The sequence below is a fragment of the Rhea pennata genome, chromosome 4, assembly GCF_028389875.1.
Source record: "Rhea pennata isolate bPtePen1 chromosome 4, bPtePen1.pri, whole genome shotgun sequence".
Classification (NCBI taxonomy): domain Eukaryota; kingdom Metazoa; phylum Chordata; class Aves; order Rheiformes; family Rheidae; genus Rhea; species Rhea pennata.
In genome coordinates, this window is record NC_084666.1 from 39,943,095 (window position 1) to 39,962,018 (window position 18,924).

General features: G+C 35.3%; 1 protein-coding gene across 1 annotated transcript in view; it reads right to left on the bottom strand.

Annotated features, from left to right (window-relative positions):
* GALNTL6 (polypeptide N-acetylgalactosaminyltransferase like 6) overlaps positions 1-18,924 on the bottom strand; it is a 489,464-nt gene that overhangs the window by 290,970 nt on the left and 179,570 nt on the right. The gene's annotated exons all lie outside the window — the stretch shown is intronic.

An 18,924-nucleotide genomic window follows, 5' to 3' on the forward strand; every position in this document is an offset into this window, starting at 1 on the left:
AGGTAAAATTATCTCCTGCGGATAATGGGAAACAGCTTTTGATCGATTTCAGACTCTTTATTACAACCTCCTTTTTTAACAGTTGTGCTGCTAACCTTTTTTTTCCTTTTCATTTACTTCTTTCAGAAATAAGAGGACACATTTAAATAATAGAAGGATTAAAAAGAAAAAGGCACATTTTTATTTCAAAAGCCTCAAAGATCTGTCGATATATGAATTCCTCTATTAGTTTTATGGAATTTTCAATTCTATACCCACAATTCTACAAGAAAATAGAGCTTTGACATGAAAGAGCTAGATTTACTAACAAGACTGAGGTTACATTGTTGAAATCTTAAGTAGAGGGAGAACAACAACATTAAACTTCTCTTTAATAACTCTTCAAACACAATTTCAAGGAATACTAGGTTTGAGCCTAGTACTTAAGGCACACATCTCAATCTCCAGTTTCAGGATAAGAGTTCAGCCATTAATTACTAGTACTTTTTTATATGCACAGTACAACGCTACTATATTGTCATATTGCTTTAAATAAATTACAATTAAGCATAGAAGGGGAGAACAGAAGCACTGTTTGCTTTTTGCGTTTTACCTGCTTAAGAGGTTTACAGTGAAGTATTTCATCAGTAAAGTAATATTCCTACTACTTCCAATACAAAAACATGAAGCAGATGCAAAAAAGAACAAACCCAAAACAACAACAAAAAAAACCCTCACACATTCAACTCAAAGCCTTGTCATACATTAAAATTTCAAACTGTAAATTAAGCTAAGTAAGACCTTTTGCATTAGAATCAAGCTTTAGTAGCAAAACCATGAAATAAAGAATTAGTCACAGCAATACCTGATAAACATACACAAAACCTGATTACTCAGTTACTCTGTGTTTTAGCAGGCAGAGTGCTCTCCAACATTCATCATTTCAAAAAGCAGCTTTAGCAGTGAAGCTTAGGGTGTACAGCTTTCCAGAACAAATCATGATGAAACCAAATGTTTTGCTCTGGGCTCATTAAATACCCTCACACTGCAGGGGCCTAGCCAGATGCACTGGCACTTCTGACTGCTGATTTGGTTTCAGCAACCAGTCACGCAGGTTCCCCAAAGAAATCATCTGTTTTGTTCCCCGGAAAAGCACAGTCTTTTCATTCCAGTTTTTCATTCCTGAGCTACTTATCATCAGTCACTTCATTTGCTGTTGCAGAGGAGTGACTCCTCCACGACACTTGCTTAATACCTACCTCTGGCTACTGTACCTCTACCTCTTCTTGTCAGGGAGCACAGAACAACAACACTCCAAAGAAAGTCAAAACATAAAAATCTCCACTTCTCAATTATTTTTCTCCTCCTCATTCTTGCAGAAGATGAACTTCTGAGAGTTACTAAGCCCTGTATACCTACCCAGGTTCTCCAGAGGTTACACCTTCCTCTACATCTAAATGATCGGCTTTTAAATTCTGTTCATCTCCTTCCAGGACTAGTCAAAAGAAAATGCCTCCTTTTACCTAAGTTCTTTAGAGAAAGATGACTAGATCTAATAAACAGCCACCTGACCCCCAGCTCATCCAAAGCAGCTGAAAGATGGAAGAAGGAAGAACTACCCTGATTTGCTAGGGATGAGGTCCTCACCTATCACATCCAGCTGGAAAGGAACTGGCTGATTTCTCTAAAAGAACTCAGGTAAAAACAGCCAATTGTTTATGAGCTGTCCTAGAGAAAGAGAGCTTAGAAACTGATTATTAAAATAGTGAAGAAGGAGAAACAACCCAGTAGTACTCGCAAAAACCCACATGCCTCTGTTAATGCTCTAAGTAGGTCACATTGCACACATTAATATATTAAAAATGTAGAATATGCAATTGAAGATGCTGTAATCATTCAGCTTTCTTTAGAAGTTTATTTCAGATAGAACATTTATTTAACTCCAAATTTAAATTTTGTACATATAACTTTGTCTTAATGAAAATATTTAACGCTACGCACACAAGAAAAAATTTAGTCTGTATTATGAAGTATTATTTATTTCTGCTATTTCATTACTAACAAGTATCTTGGCATTTTAATTTTAAAACATGCCTGAAGTGCATTTACCAGATTCTACAGCTAACATAATATGAAAGATGAGACTCTGATTCCATATGAATCCTTATGAATTTCATACTAAATATGGATAGGAACCAAAATAATAATAAAAGAGCAGCTGATGATTCACAGTACTACTTAAAATACAAAAGTACATTTATATCAAATCTGTTTCGTGACACAGTAACTATAAGCTGATAAACTCAACCCAAAAAACACTATAGAAATTTCAGCCCCTCTGTTTCAGCACACAGTCTATGCAGGTAGACCAAAATTAACCATTTTAATTTGCTTATAAAAAGATTTATCCAGGTAGTTACTAGTAAAACAAAAATTCCATGCCCTGTGTGGTAAATCAGGCTATTGCTCATACATGCTTTTTATAATATAATTCTCTGTATATTCCTGCGTTTCACTCTGTTTCAGGAAAGTTTTCCGTGTTGTTTTCACTGAAGGACTCTATTATTCTATTCAGGAGATGAATATTTTTCACAGTACATCAGTTTCTTCATGCTCTTCCCTACTAAAAAAATACTGAAAACAAGTACTTTAGCACAAACACTTGCAGGTTAGAATCCATATTTCCTCATTAGTAGGGAGCACTATTACTGCACATAAGCCAAAATAATTATTTGGATATCATTATTCTTTCCACAGAGCAACTCAGGAACAGACAGAACTTCATCATATCATGGTCCAGAACTGTTTGACAAACTGCCATATATGAATTGCTTTTGCACATATACAGTAACTTGATTCATGAGGTGCACTAGAAGTTGTGAAGCGCATCTCCTGACAGGATAATAAAATACACACAATAATATAGACTTGTGGGCTTTAAGAATCCACTGGGGTCTTTCTCCCAGCTTGCTAGCTTCCTCTCTCACCCTGCAGCTGCTCCTGATTTGCTAGGGATGAGGTCCTCACCTATCACATCCAGCTGGAAAGGAGCTGGGTGATTTCTCTAAAAGAACTCGGGTAAAAACAGGCAATTGTTTATGAGCTGTCCTAGAGAGAGAGAAAGAGAGCTTAGAAACTGATTATTAAAATAGTGAAGTACAACTTTGAGAATCTGTAGGCCCAAAGGGTTGTTTTTACAGAAAATCACCATGTTTGAGTCTCCTCACCTTTAGAAATCATCATGAGCACATTAAGTTTTTTCTCCTATTACTGACTTACACTCTTAGATCATTAGAGGAAATTGCCTTCAGTACACACTGGTTTGGAGCTGGAATATTTAAAGGTCTTCCTATAGCCTCAGAGGGGTTCAATTCTGTTCAGAAGCTGGGAATAACAGATTTGTCCCTATAGAAGTTAAAGAGTGAGTATTCCATCTGCCTAAAGGATATTCTCTAGGAAAAGAAACAGAACAGAATGTATTACCCAAAGAGTGAATTACCTGAACATCGCTGATACAGAATTTGGGAAAAATAAAATGAAAGAGGAATAGAGAACTGTGAAAATGGAGAGAGTGGGGAGGGAGAAATCATCAAAAGATAAACCTCCTTAAGTATTAGTCTACTACTTTTCCAAACTAGAGATCACTAAGAGGACTGCTACAGTCTCAGAAAGCATAAAAGGAAGTAAACTCCCTGGATATATACGTTACTTACAACTATCCAGGCAAAATCATTCATTCAAGTTAGCCACTTTTTTGGAGTTCATAACTGGTAAAAAGCCCTTGTTCCAAGCTTCTCAAGCAGATTCAGTTCCAAATCATCCACAGCTAATTCATGCAGCTCACTACAATTTCGAGCATACTCTACATTATACCATAATTTTTTTTTTCCTCTACATTAAAACTAGCTTCTGGTTATAGCAGGAAAGAAATTAATTAATTGTGCCAGTCTGTTGTTGCACTTACGGAATGAAATTTCTCCTTAGCATCTCAAATTTAAATTGTATTTCAATGCATAGTATCCAGAAGAGGCTTTGGAAAGCCAATTTATACACAGTTAAAAGTCAAGTTTTCTACTAAGAGAAATGGCATCCTCTGCTTCTTGAGAAAAGTTGAAAAAGCTGAACAAATAGTGGAATGTCTCTCTCTCCTCCCCCCACAGAAAATCACAGTAAAACACTTAAAAATATAGATATTATGAAAGAAAATAAAATGAATAAGATTTAGGAGCTCTCCTCCTTCTACACAGCTCTTTAGGTCATGGGCTTAATAGCACTCTTAGTTAATTTGACTGACATTTGTATGCCTGTATTCCATATACCTTATTTGTAAAGTAGCCAGTACTCACTTATTTTAAACAAAATAGCCATGAAGAAGAGAATCATGATGTATTTTGAAACCTTCAGAAGACAAAGGAATGAATATTTTTTATCTACATAAAATTAGTTCAAAAGTCAAGACAAGGACTAATACAGACCAAAGTAAGTTATTTTTATCAAATCACTTTTTCTTTCATGCTAGGGAAGATAGTGCTTGCTTTGAACAAATGCCTTTCATGGTTTTGCATATTTATATTCATTTTCACTAAAAAAAGTTTGTAGATTTTAGGTCAAGAAATGCATGATGGAGGGTACGTTACTGACTTGCTACAGAGTGACAAACTTAAAACTGCACATGTAATTGCCTTTATCTCAAGTAGGACTACTCAGGAAGAAAAAAATAAATACAAACACACAAACACACACTTCTTGTAAATATTATTATATAATATATAAATGTATTTATATAATATATAATTATATATATTATATACCTAAAATGCATACACACACATACATACATATATATCTACATATATTAGGCTTTTCTGTTAGAAAATAAAATTTTTCTAGCTCTAAAAATAGTGAAACGATGGAATACGTTATCCAAGGAGCGGAGGCCATGAACAAAGATGGGTGCACACATGGCCTCTTACCATAATGTATCTATGCAACCATGATGTATGTAACTTTGGTTATCTAGTGAGGTTGACCAGCCTTTAATTTCTATGATCTCTAAGATAAACAGGAGAAGGATTAGGGATAAATTGATAGAACGATATTTTTCCTCAAAGTCAGCAAGACTCAGTAGAAACTCAAATATATTGACTGCAGTAGAAACTGAAATATATTTAATCACAATTCTATTCTACTTTTCTCAAAGTTCTCAGAGCATCCCACTGGTTATACAACCTTATGAGCCTAATTTACAGTAGTTTTATTGATTTTAGATCAATGAAACTGGGATCAAAAACGCCTATTATTTTTACTTTTTGCTACTCTACCTAATAACAGCTTAAAAAGCCATAGCAGCAAGATTTACAGTATTTTCAATACTTCTATTTTTACAATATATCTATTACATAATTGTCAAGGTCTGAGAGAATATAAAAGGTTGTTCCTTAGCACTATAGACACAGCTGGAACCAGATCTCTCTTATGCAACTAAGAAAAATAAAAACTCTGTCAGGTAAACCCTGAACAATACATCGTTATATGAGAATAAATAGCTTATAAATATATAATAAGAATTTATTACTGTTTCAGTATCAAACCACCAGAGAAAATGCAAACAATAAAAAATTCTATGTAAAACTAGTTTTCTGGTAGAAAGCATTCAAATTCCCACTATTTGATTGTTACTGAATTATTATTATATATAATAATTAACTTTTTTTTTTTTTCACAAGGACTGTGTAGAGCCCTCAGTAGTTCACACAAGTGCTTCTGAGAGTGATACAGAAGAGCTATTGGGAGTGAACATGAGGCTCTGTCTTTTCAGGGTTGCTAACATGATGGTCAGCAGGAGAGAGATGAACTAAATTGCCTCTCTCTTCAGGAATAGCTTTCTACAAATAGCATATTTCGGGAGAAGTAAACTAAATTTCATTATTAGACTGCCCATTCACTTCTAGAACAACAAAAATCCCCCAAACCACCAACAAAAAAGCAGAAGATGAATTAGCTCCTTAAAAATTTTGAAAGGGTTCATTCATACCTCACTACACTTGCATCTTTAGTGCATTAATGTCTGATTATTGTTCCCATGAGATTAAGAATGAAGGGAACATTTTGTTAACAGAGAAATGAGATAAATCTACTTCTAGTAGTGATACATTCCTCCTTTACTCAATAGAAAGAAATACTATATTGGATAGGAACTAGAAAAAGGAAGGGTATTTCAGGGGGAGAAGAGGAACATAAGAGGAATGATTGGTGGCCTCTGAAATGTGCTTAGCTTGCATATGTGGTTTTGTTATGTTTGAGAAGCACTTTTGTTCAAAGAAATGCAAATCAAGGGGGAAAATAATATAATGAAACAGAGCTTTCTAATTGTATTAGACAAAATTTCCAGATTTCCATATGCTAAACAGTCCTGGGGTGAGTGGTCATGCTAATCTAAGACGATAATTTCTGCCTCAAAACAGATAAAAAATGGCAGGGGATTGTAAAGAGTCCATGAAGTGGGAGAAGCTGATGATTAAGAATCTCCTGTGTGTGCTTAGTGCTTCGTGTACTCTTTCTAGGAGCTAAAAGAGAAACTACTACTAAAAAACACGGTGGTTACATAGTGCAGCTAGTGGCTGAGGAAGGCAGGAACATTCGCATGTGGAGCAATTAGGCTGAGTAGCTAGTGGAGGAAGAAGAGCAACAACCTGCAGAATGGAAGAAACTCCAGCTCACACCACAAAAGCACTGGCTACTTGAATTGGGTCTTGTTATATAACAGGATTTAACAACTCCAAACAGTAAGTGAGATTTTATTGTAGGCATGGAAAATAATCAGCTGGCCTGGTTGTTGCCTTACCAAAGAGGACTGCAAAATAATTACACTTAATATTTTATTAAAGATAAACAGAGTGACCTACAATGGCTAGTTCCTTGTTTGCTGAATGATTTGCAAGAATCAAAAATTAGCTCAGTGCTCGTGAGCTTAATTCTCCCAAGTATCTATGCATTTTACTCGCAACCACTTTAAGTTTTAGCCTGGCCCTTGCTGCTGGCAGTTGTGTCTATCCCAAAAGGTACACAGTACAGCTGACAATTGCAATAATCCATCTCTGGTTATGATAGCTTTTATATCACTCATTTTATTATTTTCAAATCAAGATAGTCTGCTTTACTTTGAACACATACACTTCTTCAATCAATAATTCAGTTCCCAAGTCTTACTGTCTTTGCTTTATAGAAGGTCAGATCAGAGTTCCACCTTTCTGATCTATCAATCAATTGATGTACATAGACAGGATCTAGTACATGCAGCACGTATGCCACAGCAGAGATTCTCATCCCTTTGGAACCTCGTTGTTCTTGTCAGCTTTCATGTGATTATTTAGTACAACAGTTGAGCTGAAAGAAATTTTCATTACAGCTCAGTTGCCAACAAGCATACCTGTTCATTTGAGGCATTAGAAATGTAGCTTCTGAATTTCTAAAGTAGGTACTGCAGAGCAAAACGTACGTGTGTGTGTGTGCGCGCGTGTGTGTGTGCGTGCATGCACACAGAGACTAGTTAACCCCATGACATATTCTAAAGCAGCTGCATTGTTGTAGTTTAGTAGAACGATGACAGTATACGAACTGTGAGAAGTATGTTGTCTGAAGGCTTGAACAAATACTTCACAGAAGTAATAAGCTTTTTTTAAAAAAAAATCTGTGGCCTGGAATGCTTGCTGCAAGTATTACAATGACTTGAAAAGGTAAAGGGCTGATTCTAGCCATCTTCTCACTTTAATAACTCCAGATTAAAAAAAAATATGCTGTTTGGTATGTCCACCGTATTTAGAATACCACAGTGTACAATGGAAGATAAGCAGCAAAACATGCTGTTCTGATATGAGTTGCTCTATCACTACAGCAGAGCAGCAATATCCTCAGCAGCACTCTGCAGGCTGAGCTGAATCTAATCATAACTCTATAGCCAAGGGATGCACAGTACATCTTCCATTTAGGCTAACTACTTATCACCAAATGCCACAGCCACTGGAATGCTTTTTTTTCATTTAACATTAGAACAGACTGGCAGTAGATCATTAATCAGCGCCGGACTTTGAAAACACTGAATAAACAACCATGTGGGAAACAGAACTCATCTCAACCATAAAGAAGGAGTCACAGTTTGCTTTAGTAACTGAATGATCTGCAAGGAAAAACAAACAATAAAAGGATCTACTGTGTAACCAGGTTATCTGAAGTGATAATGTCCTTGTTTCAGTGTTTAAATAAATGAATTCTCACAAACCGCCTCAAAATAGCATTTTAATAGTCTATAGTACCAGTGGGTCTACTAAAATTAATATACATGTCTAAACAGCTCTCTTGCAAAAGGTCAGAGTTGTTACTTACACGGTACATATAGGAATTAAACAGCTCCACTAACTTAATGCAAAATTACAGTTACATAGGTACAGTTTTTTAGAAGCCCCAACGTATAAAATGACACACTTCTGACAGCTGTAATCAACATGACACCTTTACCCATTTTTTTTTCTAAAATGTATTCTAAATGTGTGTCATTTAATACATACTATCACAGGAAAATAATCAGGATATGCAATGGAACATATGTTACCAAGTTCTTCAATTTCTGTATTTTCTGTTTTTCATGATTTCAGCCTAAATTAGCTCTAGAAGCCAGTTTAGTAGCTGCTGCACAAAGAAGACTGAATAGTTTTTAAAAAGGAATTTAGCTATGTGTTACTCCACAGTGTGAAACAGTGTAGTCACTGTTGCACTAAAAGCAGCACTCCATGGTGTGTACGCTATGGAGAAACAATGCATGAGCTGTCACAGCTTATAGCAAATTTAGATTTAACACGTAAGATCTCAACCATGGGGGTGGGGCAGAAACCACAAACTACATCCATTCTTACATATAGAAATTCAGTTCATATAGAATTCAGTTACATATAGAACATACAGAAGTTCACAGTTAAACTCTGAGGCAGATTCAGGAACAGCTGATTCCTCACACAGTGATTCAGTAACAAGTCCTTCCTTCTTGCTTCTGTAAAGCTAAGGAGAGCATTCATAAGCAAGCAGAGTTTGCAAATTCAGGGTCATGAAGATAAATTTCTCAGGTAGAGCATATGTATTTTATTGCTTTTTCAGGACCACAGGGATCTATAGCACAGTGCCAGTTCCCAGATAATCACAGAATCACAGAATAATTAGTTTAATATGACTTTGAAGCTGAGTCTTCACTTAATTATCTAGTTAAATAAGTAAACTGACACACATACCCCTAACAATTCAAAGATACCATCATTATCCTCAAAATAAAGAAAAATAAGCCCAGGAAACGGAGTTAACATGTTACAGTATAGTGAGGTATAGTTATGGCAGATAAACAATTAAAACTCAAGTTATAAGATGGGTCTACTCAAGTCTTTATCCTTTACTTAAAATACTCTACCTTTTTCCCTGTCAGATGCAATGCTCTATTCTCCTTTTCATATTTTCTTTTGGTAAATCAGTCACATTCCTTTTCTAAAAAGGATATCCATTGTTATATATCCTTATACTCAGCAACACCCAACTCATTCATAACTCTCCTTCCCTCTTCTTACTAATAATCCAGCAATTATTAATAATAAATCACAAAATGAATAAGACAAAACACATTATCTAAGAAGAGCCTTATAACTGGCAGACAGCAGGCTTACTAACTCAACAATGTAAGATGCTGTGTGGTAAGGAGAACTAAACCTAATATTTAACCTGATATAAACACAGCTCTACACAGGCTCTTTCCTCTCTTGTCATGCATTCAGCTCTTTCTGAGTAACAGGAGTCTAATTAATGCCAACTATTTTTCAAACCTCTGTGACAGATTTGAGAGTGCTTCATGTACTGAAGCTGACTTTCCACTCAATTTCCAGTCAATATGTTGTGGAACCAAGCAGAGGCAGATGTGGAGACCCAAAAAAAAAAAAAAAAAAATCATTCCTTCAACCAAGAACTGAATCGATTTTCTCCTAATTAGTTTAAAATATTTTCTATTCGGAAGGAAAACTCATCATCTATAGAATATAACTTAACATTTATCCCACATTTGTGCATAAACTCATGAGGAATCCTCAGACCTTTTTTTTTTTTTTTTTTTAAGTTGATTTGCAAAAATTGGTATTTGGATTCTGCCAAATATCTTTCATTTTTTTTGTCTAGATTAAAAGCAGCAAAGTGAAAATATATTTTTAAAAATGCATTTTTAATATTACATGCTTCTTCTGTTTTTCAAAATCATATATAAATAATAAAACTAACATTATTAAAGGATAGATATCTAAATTGAAAATCCTGTTTGTGAATTAAAACAATACTTTTTCAGACCAATAAAAACACAGCTCTAACTTTGAGATACATATGAAAAAACTTCCTTAAAATTTCTTCCTCCTAGACAAATAGACAAAAAGCTTTTCTCAATTTTCATGCCATTAGTTCATAGAATCAGTAAGGTTGGAAGGGACCTCTGGAGATCATCTAGTCCAACCCCCCTGCTCAAGCAGGGTCACCTAGAGCATGGTAGACAGCATTGCATCCAGGCAGGCCTTGAAGATCTCCAGAGAAGGAGACTCCACCACCTCTCTGGGCAACCTGCTCCAGGGCTCCGTCACTCTCACAGGGAAGAAATTCCCCCTCAAGGTCAGGCGGAACTGCCTGTGCTTCAATTTCTGCCCATTGCCTCTTGTCCTGTCACACGGGACAACTGAAAAGAGTTTGTCCCCATCCCCCTGACACCCTCCCTTCAGGTACTTATAGACATTCATCTCTGTATTCAACACATACTTTAAATTATAGAAAGTGTTTTCACACTTGCTTAATCTAGTAATTTAAATTTTACTGTATTTTCTCAACTACTAAACTTACATCTTTAAAGTAGCTAAAAGCACATCATAAGGTCCTTTGAAAATACAAAATACAAACAGTGACTTCAAATGGCTTAGATCATGCACTTCATATAGTTTGTTCCCTCTGCAAACTTCCCCTTTCAAACTACATCTGTATTCCACCATCAGTTAATTTTCAAAACTCCTTTTGGATTCAAACCTGTTGCTGGTATTCAGACTTTGGTTTCAATGAAAAGGGAAGAGATTATTCAGTGCTGTAAGAGAACTGTGAATTTAATGCTTTGAAAAAATGTATCAGTGCTATGCAGAAATTATTTTTTTTGGTAAGTTTGTGTAAAGAGTTACCAACCCTGGTTTGGAAGGGGTAATTAACTGGCAAATCAGAACCACTTAGTAAATTATTAAGTGTCAAAAACTACTCAGAGACTCCTTTAATCTACTTCCACAAACCCTGTAAGTCTTTGAAGCAGTTCTAGAGGAACGTGAAAAGGGTGCAGAAGCAAGCTAACAAAACTTAAACCCATAATTCATCATGCAAGATAAAAATTAAGAGTTTACCGTAACTCTCCACAGCTCTGACTGTCCTGATCCCAGAAGTGGATCACTATACTGAGAAAACTAAGAAACAATGAGAACTCCTCCAGGTAAACAGGAGTATAAGCAAAAATAAAATCCAATTTTAGCCACATTCCTTTCATTTGTAAAATCAAGACTTACATATAGCACTTGGCACTAATTCGTTACAGTTTACGACGCAGTGTATCTATTTAGAATTTAATCACCGATGATAAATAGAATCAGATTTTATTCATTGCCATGGTCGATCATGTGTTTTTTCCTTATGAAAACGGAGAAAGAATCAGAAGAAGATATCACGGTTCAACAAGTTTAAAATTTTAAAAATAATGAATAAAGAAGTTTACTTTTGTATGCTAGATAATACTTACATGTTCTGTAATTTAGGACTGAATTACTAGACATAAAGACAATTCATTCCCTAGCAAGCTTGCTCCCAAATGGAGATTTCAAAGATGCTAAACATGTACTTTCATTGCTAGCATATACTGAAGTCCACACTTGACAGCTTCACCACCACTGCACACCAAAGTACTAAACTAACAAAATTCACGATTCTGATATATGCTACCATTTCGTTTTGCAGTCTCTACTAATGCTTACCAGATAATTAAACATAAAATGATTCTTGATTAATATTTGACATCATGTCTTTGATTAATAACAATGAATATATCTACTACTAAAATTCATGCTTTCAAGTCTGCAAGTTTATTCTTAACATCTAAGTACTAACAGTCATTATCCAATATTCCATATCTGCACTGAATATGCAATCAGACACTTACAAGATGACAACATGTTAACACAGAATGGAAGAGAGGAGTTTCAAGATAAAAACTAATAGTATTTCATCCTGGTAGTTACATCATTCCATTGGAAGGAGGATTAATAGATTATTTACATTAAACTGTCATGGGAATTATTTTAAAGGAATAACCCTTTAATGAATCCTCTCCACTGAGAGCAATGGGTAGGATGGTCTAAGGAGCTGTGAATTCATGATCCCTCTTGCATTCTCACTACTGCCCCATAAACCCTGGAGGTTTTTTTTTCATATAGTAAAACTAAAAAAGGGGAAAAAAAATGAATGAACAAAAGAAGCAAAACTAGTAACAGACTATTATCCATACCACAGGACATGCTTTAGAAAAATGACTCTTCGCTACCACAGCATACAGATTAACAGTAACATTTGAAAGTGTTAACAACTTTCCTAGAAACGAAAAAAAATCCATACGCTGGCTGTTTTGCAACTAGCAGCTGCAGAAAGACAGACATTTACATTTAAAATCAGTTATACTGGAAATTATAGCTACTGTTAAGAGAAATTGCGATAGAAGTTTTAAACTGGAACAAGACTTGATGCTCCAAATTGAGGAAGACTTTCTGTATAAAATTAGTTTCAGCAATTTGAAATATTTTCAAATTTTGATATATCAAGATAAAAATCATTCTAATTACTGACTCTTGATTTTTCTGTTTTAAGTCATATAGTCAAAATTCATTTTCCAAAATTCATGGCACTTTCCCCTCCCCCCCTCAAAAAAAAGAAAAAAAAAAAAAACAGACTTGAAGGTGACAGAAATCCCTAGTAATGAGCTCTCTTCCTTTACAATAGATTTATTAGCTTGGTGTGTGAAAATACATGAAGTATACTTCAGCTTATTTCTCCTTATCTATCCTTCAATATGTCCTTAAGAATTTTTGTTAAAATAAATGAATAAATAAAATTCCTACACGTAGCATCCAAGTTTTGCAGTAAACTATGTGTAATCTTCAAATCCCTTGTTTGTGCCACCTGACCAACAAAAAGATACTTTAAAACATGAACTGTTCTGCATCAAGGCATTAGTGAGATGGCTAATCCAAGGATTCTCATTGAAGCACTTCCCTAGAACAGGTTTAACTTGAGACTTCAGTTCTTACAACTGTGGAACTAACCCTCCCTCAAATGATAGGTCTAAACTGAGCTATGCCAGGGGACTAAGACTGTAGCCAAAAATCTATCCTTTTTCTCCTGTATCCTTAGTAGTATTTTTGAGATGTGCAATCATTATCCACTAAATAAAAAAATAAAATAATGTTACTTGAATACATGATATTGCCAAAAAGCACTCAGGGCTTCCCAACTTCCATGTAAAAGTTCAAAATATTTGGAAAATAGAAGATGAAGAAGTTTCTATTACAGTTTATCAAAAACAGTAGGAAATGTGATGGTTGTACAAACAAGAGAAAAAGGGGCATTTAAAAGCCAGACTGAAGTGGCAGTAAGTTAGTAATTTGTTTAATTTACTGGCTTAAAATAGCTAATTAAAATACCTGCCTTCTAGAACCTTAACAGCTCTCAGCTTTCACTCTTTTCTCTGAAGCATCTGAAGTTTGGATTTTTGCCCAGTGTACCTGCTTTAATAAAAGCTAGAACAAAATAAAGAAAAAACAATGAAGAAATATGTTATTTGTTTGGAGGCTTAATTTGTGTGTGATATGTGACCATATTAAAGTTAAATTAGTCTCTCAACTAAAGAATTCTTGGAGAACAATTCAAAGGATTTAATATCCAGAACACACTTTTGCCTTTGATGAAATTTTGAAAGAGTAGGAAAGCAGACCCAGGAGGATGATGGAACTGGCACTCTTTCATTATGTGATAACTCGTCTTCTGGACACTATTCCTTCCCCAATTTAAACACAAGTACAGTGAATGCTTCAGGTTTCACCTTTTGTAGGCTGCACTGGAACAGCACTGCAAACAGCAACTGCAAGCATCAGTAGCTTCGCATACATTGACTGAAGTTCCCCAAATCCATACATGCAATGCATATAATTAGCACATAAAATAGAAACAAGAGCCTGGGTAAACTGAAATTTAGCTATCATTTAAAAATATAAACATATTCCAAGAGTAAATTAGTTGAAAAATATCTGATGCAAGACTGTTACCACAGTTTTAAAAATATTGACAATACAATTTAAAAACATGGCTTTTTTTAAAAAAAAAAAATCTGAATATCAGAGTCATTAGATTCAATTTGCAGTCAGGTCTTTCTGTTCGTATTTCAACCTCACCTCTGGGCCTTAAGTTAAGATTGCCATAATAACATGAAAAAAGAGTGGGTCCTTTTTTTTTCCCCCACTCTCTCTTTTAAATTTCACGTAGGGCTACCAATACAGTTCAAATTACATGGCAAGTTCTCAAATTCTTTCTAAAGGAACTACAATTTCAGGTGTTTAAACAAATCTCCTAAATTTAATATGTGATGTTGACAGAATTAATAGTGTACAGTCCAATCTGACACGATTCAAGTGAGCTAATATTTTAGTATAGTTTTTTTTCCACAACTTAGGTTATATTTATCCATATAAGTAACATAGAAATATATTTTCATAATCAATATAGAATTACATTTAGTCTTGCTAGCTGGTTGTTGCTGCCTAATAGCCAGCTCTACAGGCACTCTGGCACTTGCAGTTTATTTTGGAAGAAGGGTCAGAGGAGACGGGTAGGGGCGAGGTGCCCCTGAAGCCCAGGGAATAACATGGGGTGTGACTGACCACAGCTGTGGTCCAGAAAACTGACCTTATCTCAACACAAAGGAGACCAGAAGGTAGCTATGGCCTTTGGTTTAGATGAATGGTTATGTTAGTTGAGTGCATCAACTGACTACATCCCAGTTGACTGGATGAACTAGTGGTGCAAACGTTTCTCCTGCTGTTGAAACGAGTGTGAATGTCTCCCTGAGGTGGCCAGACCAGCATGGCTGGGAATGTACATGTGGCTCAGCCCAATATAGAATACCAAAATTGAAAAACTAACAATTTTGAAGAGAGTAACAAGCCCGAGCTAGTTTCAACCCACATATCCCTTCTTGATGACTGGGGACACCCAGTGTTGTGATGGTGAGTATATTATAGAGACCAGTAATGGGAATCATATCGATGTTGCAATTGAACTGTATATTGCAACATTTTGCTAAGTGTAACTTGCACTGGTACTGCGATTTCAGTATATTGCTGTATCACTCCGCTAAATCAAAAATCCCATGTAACATTAAGTATCTTCGAACAATTAAATCTAATATTAAACGTTATACCCTTCGCACATGGGATACCTCAAAGAACCCGGTCAGAGAGTACTGGGCTCTGAAGCACTATTGTACAACAGCACTCTTGAGCCTAACATGTAACCTGAAGAATTTGGAGTTTCATATTCTTACCGTTTCTATCAAACATACACAGTTTGTTTTGTTTTCAGTGTCTTCAGCTTGTTTTTCAGTTCAAGGTTCCAAATACACACAAATATCCAATAATCTTCAGTCTGAGATCTGCAGGTCTGCAAAGAGATTCGCATGTGTGTATACGCACATAAGAACAGTTATTACTGACTGCCTGTGTTGCCTCTCTGACTCTAGACGAGAAACATCTTATTGTTTTAATGATTCATCTCTGAGAAACCCATCTATATGAAATGAGCACACTGTAGCACACAAAGGCCTAACTATTCAAATTGCCTTTCCCCGGTCAAGATAATATTTTGCAGGAATAGAAAGGTAAAGAGTACATAGGAGAGAATTATAACTTTAATTCCTTCCCTCCACATGCTATTTAAATAAATAAATAGGAGCAAAGAATGTACAAATGGCACAATAACTGCAAGGATAACTATGTGTTACAGTTTATTCTAAGACTTTTTTCCTATGAGATCTTACTTGCAGACTGTAATAAAATGGCTCAATAGTCAAACATTTAAAAAGTAATTGCCAATATTTTTAAATCACTTGACCAATTTTTCAACCATTTTCAAAAACAAAGATTTTTTTAAAAAAAATTATGTTAGTGCTATAAACACAGCTGTTCAGCAGTCACCATTCTCTCAGAAATTATCTTTCAATTACACTGAATTTTCTGTGACTGTCATTGAACATAATCATTTGGCACACACACAAGCAGTCAAAAGCTCTGCTAAACATCTCCAAAACATTATGCCAGGGGGAGGGGAGGAGGGAGTGGAAGAGGGAGGGGAAGACATTATTTAAAAAACAGTACTTTGAAATGTTCCCTTTCCCTAACAACACAAAACTTAAATTAAAAACAAAAACACACACACACACACACAACTATAGCATTTGAAGTATGAGAGCTTTCTACATCATTTCATAGGCTTTTAATTTTATGGGCAGAACTGGTCAAAAATTATTCCAAAATTAAGCTTTGTTTTTTGTTTTCTCATTAGTTCTGCCCAGCTGAAAAGTTTCAGTTTTTCTGTTCCTCCAGTTTCCCCTCTGCAGTATTTTACAATGGAAAAAAGCTATCATTTGTAGTTAGAAACAGATTTGCATGATCAGAAATAATGCCATATTCAAGTATAAATGCTCAATCTGTGCTTCTTTTAAAGCACAAGAATTAAGTATTTGAATCACTCCTCTTATCTGAGGAGGGCTGTAATTCATCATTAAGGCTATTACTTGTAATTGATGAGCACATACAGTTGAGATTTTTTAATGGAAAGAGATATAACAACTTTCAGAAATGGAGGAACAATGGAACTGACAGATTCTCTAGGACTCAGTCTCACTACCCAGGATTTAAAGACAGCCTGGGAATCAAGAGAATGTCTTCTCATGGATGCTTTTGAAGTAGGGCCTTCCTGGATCTCTCCTGTAAATCTTATTCATCCTGAGAGCATTCAGGGACCTCAGACTCCTCATCCTGCACAAAAAGCCTGGAAATTCAGCAGTCACTGGCATCACAGCAATTGCCCTACTCCTGAAGCAAAGATCTTGCTAAACTTCTCAGAATCCTGCATAGAGCAACAAAAGAGAAATGGGAAAACACCCAAAGAAACTTGCCAAGTCAGTAACTGGTGAGTGGCAATATCAGGATTTCAGCATCTGGGCCGATAATCTCTATCTAGAGATCCAGACAAATTTACACCACTCTCACAGAATCAGTGTTATTGTAACTAGACTGTTACACACACCAGTAGCAGCTAGCTGGGCTATTAAGGCACAAGCTGTATTTACATAAAGTGCACTCACACCTCTAAAATGAATGCTCCTAAAAGACACATAACACAATGTTTACTACTTGCCTAAACAATATGATGACAAATGTGAGATTTGCAGTTTATTACTCTAATTTTTAATTAAAATTATGCATATTCTTCATCAAGACATGTCACCTGCTTTTCAGCTGGATCCTCACAGAACAAATTAATAGGAACTGCTCTTAGTTTAAATGCTGATTTCTTGTCAAAAAGATGCCATGACATATCAGCTGCAATAAAGCCAATTCTCAGATAAACTCACTCTGTTCACTCTCCCTCCACTGTAATATCTGACTGATTTGCTGGATTATTTCAGAAAATGTAAACAATTACATTTCTATTTTTTTCCTTTCCCAAAGTGTCCATCAAAACTGTTTAGTCAATAATGACTTATTACACCCCCCCCCCCCCCCAAAAAAAAAAAAAAAAAAAGTCTTTCACATTCTTCTCTCTCATATTTCAATCACTGGTTTTCAGGTAATGGAAGAGTAATATTCAGAGAAAAAACACAAGTGATTGGGATGACTGAATGAAATAATTCTGGTTTCACTAAGTCTATATTCTGGACTGTTGTGTACTATTTAATACAAATCATTAAATGTTCCTTCCAAATTTGAGTAGATCTGGGCTTGGAAAACTGGCAAATAGAACTGGCTACTGTCTGCGCTCCACCAACAGCATAGCAATTATCTCTGTGGCTCCTTGCCATACAGATAGTAATTTCCTCTATGGCTCCTTGCATTCAAGTATGAAAATTAACGAACTAAAATTCTTAGAACTGCTTTTTAAGTCTTATTTCCACTGAAAGAGATTGAAAATACTGAAACTGCATAAAAAAAGAGAAGAAGAGAAATAAGGTGCAAGCAAAACAACAAAATAGCTGGTGTTAAGAGAAAAAAATCAGATGCTTTTACTAACTCATACAGAAGGTTGAACATGAAACATTAACATACACAATGGATACAATTAATTGTCAAAATCATTCTACAGGAAATCAGCGGTCAAAAAATTATCAAGCTACCAGACAGAATTAAAAATATTTAAATACAGAATATGTAAATTAACAATGGCCGCAAGATGAAAATCTATCTATATGAAAGATTATTTATCAGAGTATCTGAAAAAAAAAAAAAAATCCAAGAAATGAATTTCCTAAATGAACAGTGTATCCAAGTACAGTCTTTTCTTCCAGTAACAGAGGAAAGTGTTATTGGTCAGTCGGTTCCTATATAGTTAGAATAATCCAGGAAGACTCCTATATTAGCCTTCTAAAAGAAGTTAATCCAAAACATACAAACCAGCAATAAGTATTGTTGAAAATAAAATTTTCAGCAATAAAGAAAATGATGGGGAACACTTCTCCAGCACAGCAGACTCATCTCTCAATCAGTTGGACCAGTTTCATTCATGTATTGCTTGGCTGCCTTGTGAGTTTCA